Source organism: Pteronotus mesoamericanus, unplaced genomic scaffold (assembly GCF_021234165.1).
Source record: "Pteronotus mesoamericanus isolate MK-2021 breed Mesoamerican mustached bat unplaced genomic scaffold, CSHL_Meso_final contig_105, whole genome shotgun sequence".
NCBI lineage: Eukaryota > Metazoa > Chordata > Mammalia > Chiroptera > Mormoopidae > Pteronotus > Pteronotus mesoamericanus.
This window is the reverse complement of record NW_026555006.1, coordinates 13,521,041-13,535,669: the sequence shown is the minus strand read 5'-3', so window position 1 is coordinate 13,535,669 and position 14,629 is coordinate 13,521,041. Positions and strand designations below refer to the sequence as shown.

The window sequence follows — 14,629 nt, the reverse complement described above, 5'->3', positions numbered from 1 at the left end:
TTATGTGGTACGTGACTGTATAAATATACATTCTTATATATACACATGTACATATACGTAGTTATAAAAGGAATACACAAAAAAATTGATGTGTTGACATCTAATGAGGCAAACAGGGGAATGGGGGTGCAGGTCAGCGGTGAGAAGGAGACTTGTTTTTACTGTACAAGGCCTGTACAGAAAGTACCCATCCAAGTACTAAGAAAAAGAGACATCTATTGAAGACACAAGAGACAAGAAACGTTGTTCATAGGAGAGTGATGCCTCAGTCCCCTTCAAAGTAGGCACCTTGGGACTTCACGCAGTTCTCTGATCTTCGTTGATTATAGCCTGTTCAACAGTCTGAGGTGTTCTGTTTGTTGCAGGCCTTCCAGAATTTGGATCACTTTCAAGAGATTCTTAACCATCTTTGAAGCATTTGTGCCACACTTTTATTTGCACTGCACTTGCTGAATCATCCCCAAAAGCCTTTTGAATCACCCAAATAGTTTCTATGGGGGGATGTAGAAGCTTAACAGAAAACTTGATGCAGATTTATTGCTCTACTTGCTCAGTCACTTTGAATGCGACAGCCACACAGTACACATGCTCACTCAATGGCATCTACTGCCCTCCCTGACTAGCACAGTGAAGTCATCATTGTTCATGCATGTGCATTCCAGTCTTCCACTTTTATTGGCTGCCAGATTACATCCATATCGTGCAAACCATCCTCACTATATTAACAATGGCTGCACTCTTTCTGGACAGGCCTCATATATTCTTTTGTGCTTTTAAATTTTTATACCATGTGCAAAATAGGAAAAGTGTGTTTCTTGGGTTTTTTTTTTCAATAAAAAAGAATCCTTGATGATTCCTCCTTCATACGGTGAGTGTTTCTCTCAAAGTATGCCCAGCATGTTATGGGATCCCAGAGAGCCTCATCAGAGAGGGCAGAGCACTAATAGACACAATCAACAAAGGCTGCCAAGGGATGCTGAACACCTTGCGATGACCCTTCAAAGATGAGTAGACATTAGGTGGGCAGACAAAAGGCTCTTTTCTCCCAGGGAGCTGAGCAAACTTGAGAACTCATTACATATTGCTGCACATGCATTTTTGCTTTTTTTTTTTTTTTTAACGTCCTCCAGTGCGAGACACGTTTTTGGGTACATAACATTTGCTGTATCTCACTGGCTGGTAGGCAGTGGGCAACATGGGTCAAAAGAGGCAGCACCTGTCCAATGGCTCAGGCATGGACAAGGTGGTGGCTGCGAGGGCAGCGAGCCGGAGGAAGAGGCAGTGCGCGAGGAGGAGGACTTCAGCAAATACAACGGGAACTGACAGAACAGTCACACTAGTGACATTTCAAATATCAGTTCCCAAAACACATTTATACATGTTTTCACAAACATTTATTGAAATGTTATTATCCCCATTTTAGTTGTGAGAAAACCAAGGACTGAAGACTGCTATGCCAAAAGTCACTGCTAAAAAGGGGTCAGATAAGACCCCTTTGCTTCTGTCCCCTACTCTACAGTGGCCTCTATTTAAACTGTCACTAATTAATCTTTTTACTAGGATGTGTGTATATATTCCATTTCTTTAAACACAAATACCCTAAATAGGAGTCGACATGATATAATTGACCTATTATAGGGACGTTTGTTCCATTCTCTGGCTTTTAATCTATCATATCATACTTACGTTATAGACTCTGTTTGATATCTGCAAAAGTTGTGTTTTTTCAACAATTCACAAAACCCCCCAAAAATAAAACAAAATAAAATGTATCAAAAGAAATTCTCCCCAAAAGTTACAATGTTAAAATATAAAGTCAGGATACTTTGGTCACACTGAACAGGCATCACTATTTACATTCTCCTTTCCCATTGTCATATCATGTTCCCCACACTGAAATGTGAAATGTGAGAGGCAGAGTTAGTCAAGCAAGAAAGGTGACACAGAGGAGAGAAGGGTCATCACATTTCATGACAACCGTGCTGGTGATGGTAGACTGGCTCTCCCAACTCACTTAGAGGTCAACAGCTGCCAATAATCCCTGTTAGAATGTCCCTTCTTTGTGCGAAGACACTCCTCCACCTTCCTTTCTTTACCTTAGAGAAGCGGAAAAACATTAACTCCCAATGGCTGCAAACTTCCCCAGGGAGATCTCAATGGAAACAGCAAGGAAATCACAGACTATGTAACAAAAGTGAAATCTGCTCCACCATAGACCAAACACAGCCCGAATGAGACACAGGTGACCCCAGGACTGAAGAAGAGCGGCCTCCCCCAGCTGGCACTGGGATTGGCTGGTTTTCTACCCCGAGAGGGGTGGGAGGCTTGTGCCGAGATGCACATCACCAGGTATGGATGGCGTCATTCCACATGCATATAATGGCAAGGAAGCAAACTAAGAAGTGACCACATTGCCTTGACTTTGCAAAATAACACCTTATTTTGCTTCATGTCAGCAATCTTGCAGTCACAAATATTTGAAGAATGGCTGTGTACTACAGATAAATATTTTCCAGTGTTCGGAGGGGTTAAAGTAGAAGTCACAAAATTCATGCCATAAAGTTTATGTGTATCAGTTATAAGTGAATCTATCAGTCCTTTACTAAAAATAAGGTTTTTAGTTTACACGTAGTTTTAACACACTTTCAACTATAATACTGCCTTAAGATTCTGGGGACTCTATTAAAATGCCAAGAAAATGAGTTATGCCCTTTTCCCCTTCACTTCTTTTTTCTGTTTTTAAAGAAAGGAAGAGAACCTGGCTTTTACCTTTTTATTTTATGTAAACATATGATGTACCTGGGAGGATGATACATGAAGAACTAGGTTTTCAAACATTCAGTTGAGTTGCTGGTAGAGAGTGCCATTCAAGTATTTTATCCTTGAAAAAAATACACCTTCCCTTCTCTGGAAGACAGGTTTGGGATTTTGTTTTTAAGGGTAAAAAGGTTCATAATAAAAGTGAAAAGTATTCTTGGATGTCAAAGAGCTCCTAAAGAAAAGACATTTAGATGAGTTAGGTGTCTAAATCAGAAATATGCAGAATACTTTCAACTACTTAGGAACTTTCAAAAACAGAACCAGCATTTCCAAGGCTCTCCATTCATCCTCCTAAGGACAAATCTGGAAACTGGCAATTTAGCTTGTCATTGGAGATTCAATGAGTTACCCTGGGTGGGTAGGGTGAAGTAAGCCCTCCCTAGACTTTCATGTCTGAAGACCCACGTTCAAAGCGTGTCTTGAAGTTTCAGCCAAAATGCCCTCCTACTCAAGCCTTCTCTTCCTGGGCAAGTCTTCAGGTGTTCAACAATGACAAGGCCTATACTCTAACCGATGCCCTCAAGTGAATCCAATGACACAGTGACTATGTCAGAAGACACAGGTTTACATCTAAGAGTACAACTCCATTTTATTTCATAAGTATAGCCCTTGTGCTCTGATTGCTGGTGGAACTATGAAGAAAGTATAGAGGAGCAAGAGCTACCTGCTCCCTCTTAAGGAGCTAACAGCAAAAAGAGAAAAAACACATGGAGAAAATCTGAAATTGTGCAAGACTGATCCTAAACTGAATAAAAGCAAGTGCCATAGACATCAGGCATTCTGAGCAATAAGGAAACACTGGGAAGGAATGAGGGGCAGCTTAGTCTGTTGAACTCATTCACCAATATCAACACGTCCATTCTCCCATATAAATGTCACTGTTAGGGAGTAAACCCAAAAGAGTGGGAGAGAGAATGAAATTTCCAATCACCATTCTACCAGACAAGCTGCAGTCCAGAATCAGTTAAGAAACATGATGAGAGATCTAGAAACCACATCACTTAAGAACAGCTGAAGGAACCCAGAATTTTTGGCGACTAGTAAGAGAAGTAAGAGAAGACCAGTGAATGACTGATGGCTGTTTTCAAATCAGAGAGGTGATGCATGGAAGGAAGATATGATTTATTCTGTGAAGTTATAAAGAACATAACCAGGACTGATGTATTCTCTTCAACTTTTATGTAAGTTACAGAAATTACACCAAAGCTAGTTTTAATTGTAAATCAAAAAGATAATCTAACAGTTACAGTGGGTCCAAAGTTTCAATGACCAAAAAACTAAAAGCAAATATTCAGTGGTAGCCTATTTTCAGACACTGAGCTAAGTAGTTTTTGAATGAATTGTCTGCTTTCATCCTCATAATTTTACAATCATCATCTCCTTTGTTATTCACATTTTACCAAAACAAACAAACAAACAAACAACTGAAGCACAGAGAGATTAAATAATTTGTCCAAACTCATACAACCAATATATGGCTGAGCCAAGTTTCAAAGCCAAAGTCCATGCTCTTAGAATTATATTATAATGTTTAAAAAGGAGTTTTAAAAAAGAGAAAATAACAAGTATAGGTGAGGTAGAAAATTTTCTACCTACAAGTGCAGGTAGAAAATTAAGAACACTTGTCTATTTCTCCTGGGAATGTAAAATGGTACAGCTCCTATGGAAAATGGCAGTTCCTGAGAGAATTAAATATAGAATTACCATATGATCCAGGAATTCTACTTCTGAAGATACACACACACACACACACACACACGCACACATACACACACATATGAATTAAAACAACAGACAAAAACAGGTATTTGTACACATACCATGATCACAGTATTATTCATAATAGCCAAAAAGTGGAAGCAGCCCAAGTGCCCATTTTCAGATGAATGAATAAACATAATATGGTTTATATACACAAATGGAATATAGAAAGAAAGAAAGAAAGAAAGAAAGAAAGAAAGAGAGAGAGAGAGAAAGAAAGAAAGAAAGAGAGAAAGAGAGAAAGAGAAAAAAATTCTGACACAGGCAACAAGGATAAACTGTGAAGACAGAATGCTAAGTAAAATAAACTAGTCACCAAAGGAAAAATACGACATGATTCCACTTCTAGGGGGCCCCCAGAGTAGTCACATTCATGGAGACATAAAGTAGAAGGGTGACTGTCAGAGGCTGCCAGGGAGAAAGGAATGGGATGCTGTTCTTTGATGCAAAGAGTTTCAGTTTGGAAAGATGAAAAAGTTCTGGAGATGGATGGTGATGGTGGTTACAAAACAGTGTGACTGAACTTAATGCCACTGAACTGTACACATAAGGATGATTAAAATGGTTAACTTTATCTTACGTATATTTTAATCACAATATTTTAAAAGGCATGTCCATAGCTCGAAGTGTTCAAGAAGAGGCTAGAGGTCCACATGTCAGAGGTGCTGAGGAAGGGATTACTATTCCAGGAAGGGGTTGGGTTAAATGAACTTGGAGATCCCTTCCAACTCTAAAATTCTTGACAAGATAAGCACTTCATCAATTACAGAAGTAAAAAAAAAATTGTTTTATTTTGCCATAAAAATACAGACTACCTTTTATCCTGGAGCTTCCCAGCCTGGACCCTGAGACAGCTGGGTCCTGGAGTTGATTTACAATCAGAATCTCTCATTGTTTGTAAAGTATATTACCAGAAAACCATTTCCAGCTCTATTTTAATGAGGACCAATTTGTTATTTTTTTGGAAACCTCTGACTTCCATTGTTATAGAAAAGATACAAGAAAAGAAAACCTAGGTCTTGCAGCTCAAGAATTAATGAAGGCCCTGAAACAATTACGCCTTAAATATACAGAGGTCTCCTTAATGTAAATAGACTGTATTTCACAGCAAATCTTCTTAGAACAAGGGATCCATTTCAGCATGACAGAGTGGGCAATGTAGCAGGGCTATAGTCTGTACTCAATTTGCGATTTTACTTCCGTTGACGTTGACTAATGTACAAATAGCCTGGCTTAAAAGATCTGGGAAACACTAGGTCACAGTGTGAAATATATGCTAATATAGCATAATTTATATAAAAATAGAGGAATGTAAATAGCTAACTGAAGCCAGAGGTAGTTGCTCCAGCCAAGTGGGGACTGAGGAACATTGATAATGCAGAGAGAATGTTGTTCTGGTTAAAACCTCCAGGAACACTATGCTCAGGTTTTCTTCCTGTTTAAACGCAATGATAAATTAAAACGGAATTTCTGCTGCTCTCTGAAAACATGTGTGTGTCTCTGCATCACTGATCAGGATATGATATCTTAAATATCTAAATTAAAGTCAGTATGATACAAAGATTAACACTCTCCATCCCTGCGGTTGAGGAACTAACAAAACAGTGGGGATCAGCCGAAAGCCCACATACCTTTAAAAAAGTCAAAGCGCGCTACGCTGGCAGGCATCATGGCAAAATGGAATAAACATACTTAAAAACAACTGCTGTTTATTTAGTGTCTATGGGTCAGGCATAAGAATTTCACACTCATAATCTCATTTAATCCTCATGGTATGGGTTAAAAATGAGTACAACATGGGACACAATTCAGTCATTAATAAATTCCACTGAGATCATTCCACCAAATCATTCACAAAACCATAGCTGACTCATCCATCTACTGGCCCTTTTGGGACTCAGGCAGCCTTCTGTACTTCCTACAGGTTCTGATTGCTTGGATTTGTGTAACAGAATTCAAGGAGGAAAACAGCAAGACAGAAACAACAAAAAAGCAATTGATGGATTCTGGGTAATTGAGGCAGAAAACTCAAAGTTTATGGCCTAAAGGTGAAGTTGAAAATTACATGTAATTTATGAGACGGTGCGGGTTTGGTTCCCCTCTGCTGCTGTCCATCTTCCATGCCATAATCCACCCACCATATGGCCACACTTTTCTAAGAACTCCCTGCTTAGAACCTTCACAGGCATCTACCACTGCACATGAGATAAAGCATAAAGACCTCAGCAGAGCATGCAAAGTCTTTTATGATCTTGTCTCCCATTATTTCATCCATGCTAAATTACAGCTTACCATTCCCAACATCCTCTGCCCTTTCTGTCCCTGACTCTTTGTACTGGGACGCCCATTTCCATGCCTCTTCCCCTCCTCTTCTTTCATTATTCACTACTGTAATCTCAGTGCAAGGAATATAGTTGATTCAGAATCAATGTTTATTGAATGCAGGACTGAGAAATACAGAAAGATAGAAATGAAATAAGGGAGGGAGACAGGGAACAAAGTGTTTTTTCTTGCCTTTCATCCTTCCAAATAGACATCATCCCTCCTCTGAGCTGTTCAGAACTTTAATACACCCCTTTATTCTGTTTTTCAAGCTTTATCTATTTCTGTATTTTTTTTCCCATCTAAGATGCTCAACATTCCAACGGTAAGGATGGTGCCAGTCTGGGCAGCCAATACTTAGCTCAGTGCCTGGCAGTAAATAAGAAATGATTAAGTAAATTTTTGAAGGACTTATAAATCCCCCTTTAAGGAACCATTTAGGTAGCAGTAACTTGGAGGCCCCCATCAACATTTGGATTGGATTCCTGTGACTCAAGTTTGATAGACTAGGTAAACAAATATCTGACAAAATATGGTCCAAGTAAGGACTCTTTCTGTTTTGGTGAGCCAACCTAGATTTATGTACTGAAGCTCTTACTCCTTACAAAAGCTAAAATGGTCCTCACTCAGAAGTTATTTATATGCACTTTTCACAAGCTTAGTTATCAGATTTCCCAATCCAGAATTGACTAGACACAACAAATTGAGAGCAGGAAAGGAGATGGAGGCAGATAACTAGAAAGTACTCAGAAAAAAAGAGTGAAAGAGGAGACCTAAGGACTCAAAAAAAGTTAACAACTTGGGGCAATTAGTGCAGGGTTCACCAGATCAGGGGTATGTACTCTACGGCAACACCGTCCCATAACTCACAATGATAACCATGAATTATTGGGAAAAGGTAGCTCCCTTTAGGAAGACAGAGGTGTGTGGGCAATCCATGAAGGAAGATTTCCATTAAACAGCAAGCCATTTGAAATTTAATGGGGAATGCTTCTATTAGTTGGAAAATTCACTTAGGCAGAACAGTTAATGAGCTGACAATGGCCAAGTATAAGATGTGTCCCTACAGAAACCAAAGAGATTTCCTATTGTGTATCTGTCCATTTTCAGCTATCCAAGACATGGAAAAGGACCAAAAGAAACATCAGCATGAAAATACACTTTAAGCCTGGGTCATAAATGCAATTCCAGGAGAGGCTGCATTCCCACGTATCTCCAAATCAATTTCTGGAGACTGCATGGGCCCACAAATGGTCATCTGCACAAGAACTCTTTTGGGATCTCATGTTTGATACAAAGAAAGTCAACATGAGGTCAGCAGAAACAGCTAGCTCCAGTACCCTAATGGCATTTACAGGACTAGTATCCAATGCAGAATTAGCCAGAAGCAATTCTCTGTCTGAGCCACAAAGCAATTACCATGCACTTAATTTAATCCTATTTTATGTGACATACTTTCAAGGATAGACAAACAGCACGCTTTACAGATGACTGGTTGAGGTCTAGCTTGGGGGTGGAAGAGGAGGCCAATACGTACTTAGACAGGGAGGAGGCAGCAGTGTGCAGGCACCAGAGGTGTCTCTTCCTGACCGGATGCCTTCCGCCCATTCCCTACCTCACCCCTTACAGGCTTCCCTGGGACCCCATGGGAGAAAACATTCTCAATAGCTGTCTCTTCGACCAGTCGGCCACCTTCATTCATTCCACCTTATTTCGAGTTCATTTTCTCCCACACATTAAGCTAGGCAAATCCACATACATTCTCCCATTTCTATGGCACATTTGGTTATAGCACGTTTCAACTTGGTCATCATGAACTATATAGGCACATAGTTTATTAATAAATAGATGTGTGCCTTGCTTAGGGAAAAGGAGGGAATTAATGTTTAGTAATTAGCTAGAGTGAACCACATGGGGTGGGGTACTTTGCACGCCTCTGAATCTTATTTGATCTTTACAGTATCCTGGCAAGGATGCGTTGTAAACTGTGGCTTTAAGAAATTAATCTTTGCTTAAAATCACGCAGCTGGTTGATGACAAAGCCAGGATTCAGACCTGAGTCTGTTGGGTCTTGAAGGTCTAACTTACCCCACTCTATCGTGATATCAAAAAATCGGGACATTTTCCTATAGAACGATAGGGAGCTAAAGGAAGATTTAAAGTGGTAGTCTGATGTGATACCATCCTGAGTCAACCCAGCTGGAAATCTTGACGGATTCATTGCTACGCTCCCACTCTGTTGAATATTTCTAAAACTTTAGTGGAGAGTGTGCTCACAGGTTAGCCTCAGAACCCTGAAAAGGCATGCAAAGGCCAACCTCAACATTTTTAGCCGTCAATTCTGGAGGGGTCTTTCTTCCCTTGGTTGCCGTCTCTCAGGAGTGTGGGCAGAGCTTAGGACACTGGACAGTCCCTCTCTCCAGCCTCAATATCAATCAATTAGATCCAGGGGCAGAGGACTTCCTACCAGCTGCCAAGCTTTGGTGGTCTGGGGAAGTAATAAAGAATAAAAAACTTTTAGAGAGTCATTCAGATTATCATACAGTGTTGCCTGGACTTTAGTTTCCATGTCCGTATAATGGGGATGTGTGAGAAAGTCTCTTCCTGATGTTTGTTATGATGATTAAAGAGATAATGTATGTAATGTATGGGCATAATACCTGGCACGTTGGAGGCTCCTAATCATTACAGATGAATATCTTATATATCTTTAACATTGTCTTCTTGCATTGTCTATAAATATTTTATGTGTTTAATAACTCATATTAATAGCATACAGTAACTTTTATTGAGTGCTTACAATGTGCCAGGAACTGCTCTAATTACTTGTTTAATCATCACAACATTTTCACAAGGTAGAAACCATTATTATTCCCATTTTACCACTAACGGCAAACCCTGAGTCCTTTGATGGATAATTGGATAAAGAAAGTGTGGTACATACATACAATGAAATACTACTCAGCCATAAGAAAAGATGAAAGACTGCCATTTGTGACGACATGGATGAATTCTGAAAACAATGTGTTAAGTGATACAAAACAGAAAGCGGCAAATGAACAACAAAACAAACAAATTCATAACACACACAACGGACAGGTGGTTACCAAAGAGGAAGGAGGTGGGGGAGATTGAAGAGAGTAAAGGTGGTCAAATATATGGTGACGGAAGGACACTAGACTCTGGGTGGAGAGCACACAATGCAATACACAGGTGATGTGTGATAGAACCCTACACTTGAAACTTATGTAATGTTAATTTTAATAAATATAAAAATTTTTATATTTACTTACTTTTTAAAAAGAACACTAAGACAAAGATTAAGTAATTTGCACAGGTTACATATCTATTTAACCAGAGTCTGGTTCAATAGCCAATGAGCTTCATACTACTCCACTGGTTGTAATTACTGTTATTATTTTGTACTATTATTATAACTCCCTTTAGTACCAACAGGATTCAGATTCAACTCCTTCAAAGCACCTCCTAAGAATATTCTAAGTTTATCAAGAGCATGTATTTTAAATTCCCAGAGTCTGGGAAGGGATATTTAATTCTCTGACACTTAATGCAGTCTCTTCAGTTTAACTTCCTGACCATTTAAAGACTTCTTGAGTCTGCTCCAAGTTTACTGAGCCTACACAAAAAACAAAACCTTCCTAATGGCTTTGGTTTTGTGAACTTCGTAAACATTCTTCAAATGATAAAAGGATCACATGTGGTGTTATCTTATTGAATAATGACCTGGTGTGTCTTCTCCTAAATGAAATGTTTGAGCAGTGTTTTTGTAGGCCAGTGATACATTAGAATAATACCATATATTTATATAGTGCTTTGCAATTTTCAAAGTGCTTTCTCAATTACTGCCTCATTTGATCCCCACCACAGGCTTGCAAAGCAGGCAGGGCAACTGTTATTACCATCCCCATTTTATAGGCAATGCGGTCAAGCAAAAAGTGTCCCGGGCTTTGAAGGAAAACAGAATATGGTTCTGTTCCATGCTCCTCGATATTCTAGCTGTGTAACCTTGAACGAGTTTCCCAACCTTCCCAAGCTTCAGTTTCTTCATCTGCCAACTGGAGGTAATAATTGACAAGGTTATGCAGGGGATCCAATGGGATCATCTATGTAAAGTAATTAGTGCCTGTCACTGATTATTTTATTATTATGAATGATTTCGTTATTTATTTTTATTTTTAGTGATGTTTGCTATTAGAAGAAACCATCATTAAAATGAAAAAAACAAAAGGGAGGCAGCGAGAGCAAAGTACCGAAAACAAATTGGGCAAAGTGAGCTTTATTCCCTTTTAGGCACTGGTTGCCAAGGAAGGGAATGAGTGACTCCAACTTGGGGTGAGGGCGGGGGAGGGAGGGCATGCGTGAAGAGCACCCGAGTGGGGGAAATGAACACGGACCGGCTCTAATGGCCCAGGAGCCTTCACTTCTGTTCTAGGAACCTCTTTCTAAGAGCAAACATGGAGCCCTAGGCCAGGCCCCCTCTGCCCTGCCTTCCACCCATCTTTCCACTGACAGGGACTGGGCTGAGCCTCCCAGCCCAGCCAGATGGTCCTAGGACCCCCAGGCTCTCAAAACATCACAGGAGAGCCCCGTCTCAGCCCTGTCTGGTAGGATCTACATTTAATTGTCTAATTGGATGAACTCCCTTCTTTGAGTGGCCCTTTCAGAAGACAACATGCAACCACTCTCCAAGCAAGGAGGGAAGCAAGCAACCCCAATGAGAAAACCCCGCCTTTAAGACAAGCATCCAACCCAGCCTCAGGGAGGTTTCATGTAGCCCCACCAGGGCTGCAATGTTTTCTGGGCTCCTAGCACTATCCCATGTCCCCCGTTAGACTGGACAGCTCAAGCTGAGGAAGGAGCAGAGGCTGGGGAGGCTGGGGACCTGAGTCATCTTCTGGCTCCATTCTGGGCTCAGCAAGTGGCTCAACCCGTTTGACTTCAGTCTCCCCATCAGTAAAATGGCCCCCCAACCAGTAAAAAAGATTGTCATGAAGATGAAATGATAACATGGATGTCAGCCTTTGGCACCACGCCTTCCAGAGAGTAGAAGGAAAAATGATGCTGGTAGAGTTTATAATACTGTCCTACTATTATTGTTACTTATTACACTGAGTTGATTTAGGTTTTTCTGATCTGGCAGCATGAATGATCCAGACAAGTGTGTATTTTTTCTTCTAACATTCCAAGAATCAAAAGCCTCGCCTGCCCTCCTCTCACGGTCTGCTAATACTATCACTACAACTTCTGCGGGGCCATTCCTGCAATCGCCCATCCCGGAAACCTCGACGGCGGAGCTCCCGGTGTTTGGCAGCAGGCATCACTCTGACCCCAGACACAAGCACCCTGTGAGGGGGGAAGTGCCCCTTGGCCCCTCACACAGAGCCACAGAGCAGCAAGGCCCTCCCCCGATCCTTCCCTTCCAGAGCCAGGAGGCTGAGGCCATCCATCCCTTCCGGCAAAACCCTGACCCCATTTTCTAAGCTCAGGATAAACCAAATGAGATGACTGTTGACAGATGGAAAGGGCAGGAGACTGAAAGTGACCTTGGAGATAAGAGTTGAGGTCTGGATCCGCCCAGGCCCAGTTTGATAATTACCTTGCCCCCAAAATGATGCCATTTACAGAAGCTTCGGCTAATAATAGATAGAAGGCCAATGGTGGTACTTTTCTAAAGTAGGTCCTTAAACTCTGAAAGTGGGATGTTAGTATTGAGCTGGCCAAAAAGTCCATTTAGTTTTTTCCATATGATGGCTCTAGTAGTACTTAGTTGTCTTTAACTTCATTTGAAACAATTTTGTTAGATTGTATTGAAACAGCTGTCATACCAGCCTCCATTTAAAAAACACGTATCAAAATTGGTGAAGTTTTGTGCAGCCATTTTAATATTGAAGGTGGAAGAAAATATGCAACATTTTCGGTGTACTGTGCTTTATTATTCAAGAAAGGTAAAAACACAACTGAAATGCAAAAAAAAAAAGATGTGTGCAATGTATGGAGAAAGTGTTGTGATGGATCAAACATATCAAAAGAGGTTTGTGAGGTTTGCGCTGGAGATGTTTTTGGTGGACTATACTCCATGGTTGGGTAGACCAGCTGACATTGATAGCGATCAATCTGAGACACTAATTGAGAACAACAGATGTTATACCATGTGGAAGACAGCCAACATCCTCAAAATATCCAAATCAATAAAGCTATTAGTGAAAATGAAAAATGTGTCTTTTATTTTACGGAAAAAACTAAATGGACTTTTTGGCTAACCTAATATTTGGAGAAGTTCATCGCTGGTCACCATTCAGGACCATGAAAATGAACAGCATGATGTGAGTTTACACAGGTCTTAAATCTCTGTATTATATGGATCAAATGTCTCATGGAGCTGGGGTTCTGGCCATGAGACTGAAAGGAAGGCTCAGTATCAAGTATTTCCCTGGCCTTTCATTTCCTTGAGGGATCTCACACTACCTTCATAACCTCAGGCTGGTTTCCCAGTCCCCTCAGGTCTTAGCTGCTTCATCCTTATAACAGGAAAATTAATACCAACTATATTTTCTCTTTTTTATAAAACTGTGTGACCTTTGATGGAGGGGGTGGAGTTAATCTCTGTCCCCATTCATGGCACATTATCAACAACGGTCCATCAAAGACTCTTCTCTTATTTTTTTAATTTATTCTCTTTCATTCGTATTCTTCTCCCCTACCATACCAGCCATTCCAAAATGTTTGATAGGCATGCTTTTGTTCCCAAATAATCTTGCAAATGTGCATTGTTTTCTTGTGTGTGTGTGTGTGTGTGTGTGTGTGTGTGTGTTAATTTTTGTAACTGGAACTGCGTTTTAGATCTTTTTCTGTTTCTTACCCTTTTTACCTAGGATTATACTTTCAGATTCATTCATGTCATTATAAGCTTATCTATTTCATTGTTTATAACTGCAGCATACTATTTATGCTGGCCTTTTGTCCTTTGTTCATTCTGGGCCATTCAGCTATTCTTTGCCCAGCTCTGTGTCCCCAAGGCTGATCTCTACAGATGCAATACCCAGAGGCCCGGCCTGCTGGCTTCTGGTTGTGTTTGACCAATGGGAGACACCAACAGAAGACTGAGGGCAGGAAGAAAGAGGTCAAGTTTATAGTCTGCCACTCTCCCTGCTCCCACCTCCATTTTCTCCCTGCCTTACTGAGAATTGGGCAGTAGGTCCATTCCTTTAAAGCCATTGCTGGGTTGTCTCCCCACTATGGCTCCAGTCTCACTGGGCTCTAATTACATCTTTCTCTCCCCTTATCCTTTGGGTCTACAGGTGATAAGGGTTTCTCCTAGTTGATAGTTCCTGGGTGACTTACTGTCCCTGTGGATCCCTTACTTTTGTCCACCATTTTAAGTAGTACCTTCATTAAAGTCTCTTCAATTGTATCATATATATATATGTATATATATATATATTATTTTTTCCACCATTTATCCCCCTTATACCCCTTCTCTACCCCCACAATCACCACACTGTTGTCCATGTCCATGAATCCTTTTTCCTTTTTGCTCAATCCCCCCACCCTCTAACCAGCCGCCCAAAGCTGTCATCTTGCTCTCCATCTATGAGCCTGTCTCTATTTTGCTTATTAGTTCAGTTTGTTCATTAGATTCCACATATGAGTGAAATTATATGGTATTTGTCTTTCACTGACTTTTGAGCACACCGTCTCTTTGTTG

At 40.5% G+C, this 14,629-nt stretch overlaps 1 protein-coding gene across 1 annotated transcript in view; it reads right to left on the bottom strand.

Annotated features, from left to right (window-relative positions):
* Positions 1-14,629, bottom strand: part of ROR1 (receptor tyrosine kinase like orphan receptor 1) — a 372,181-nt gene that overhangs the window by 174,512 nt on the left and 183,040 nt on the right. The window lies entirely within an intron of this gene.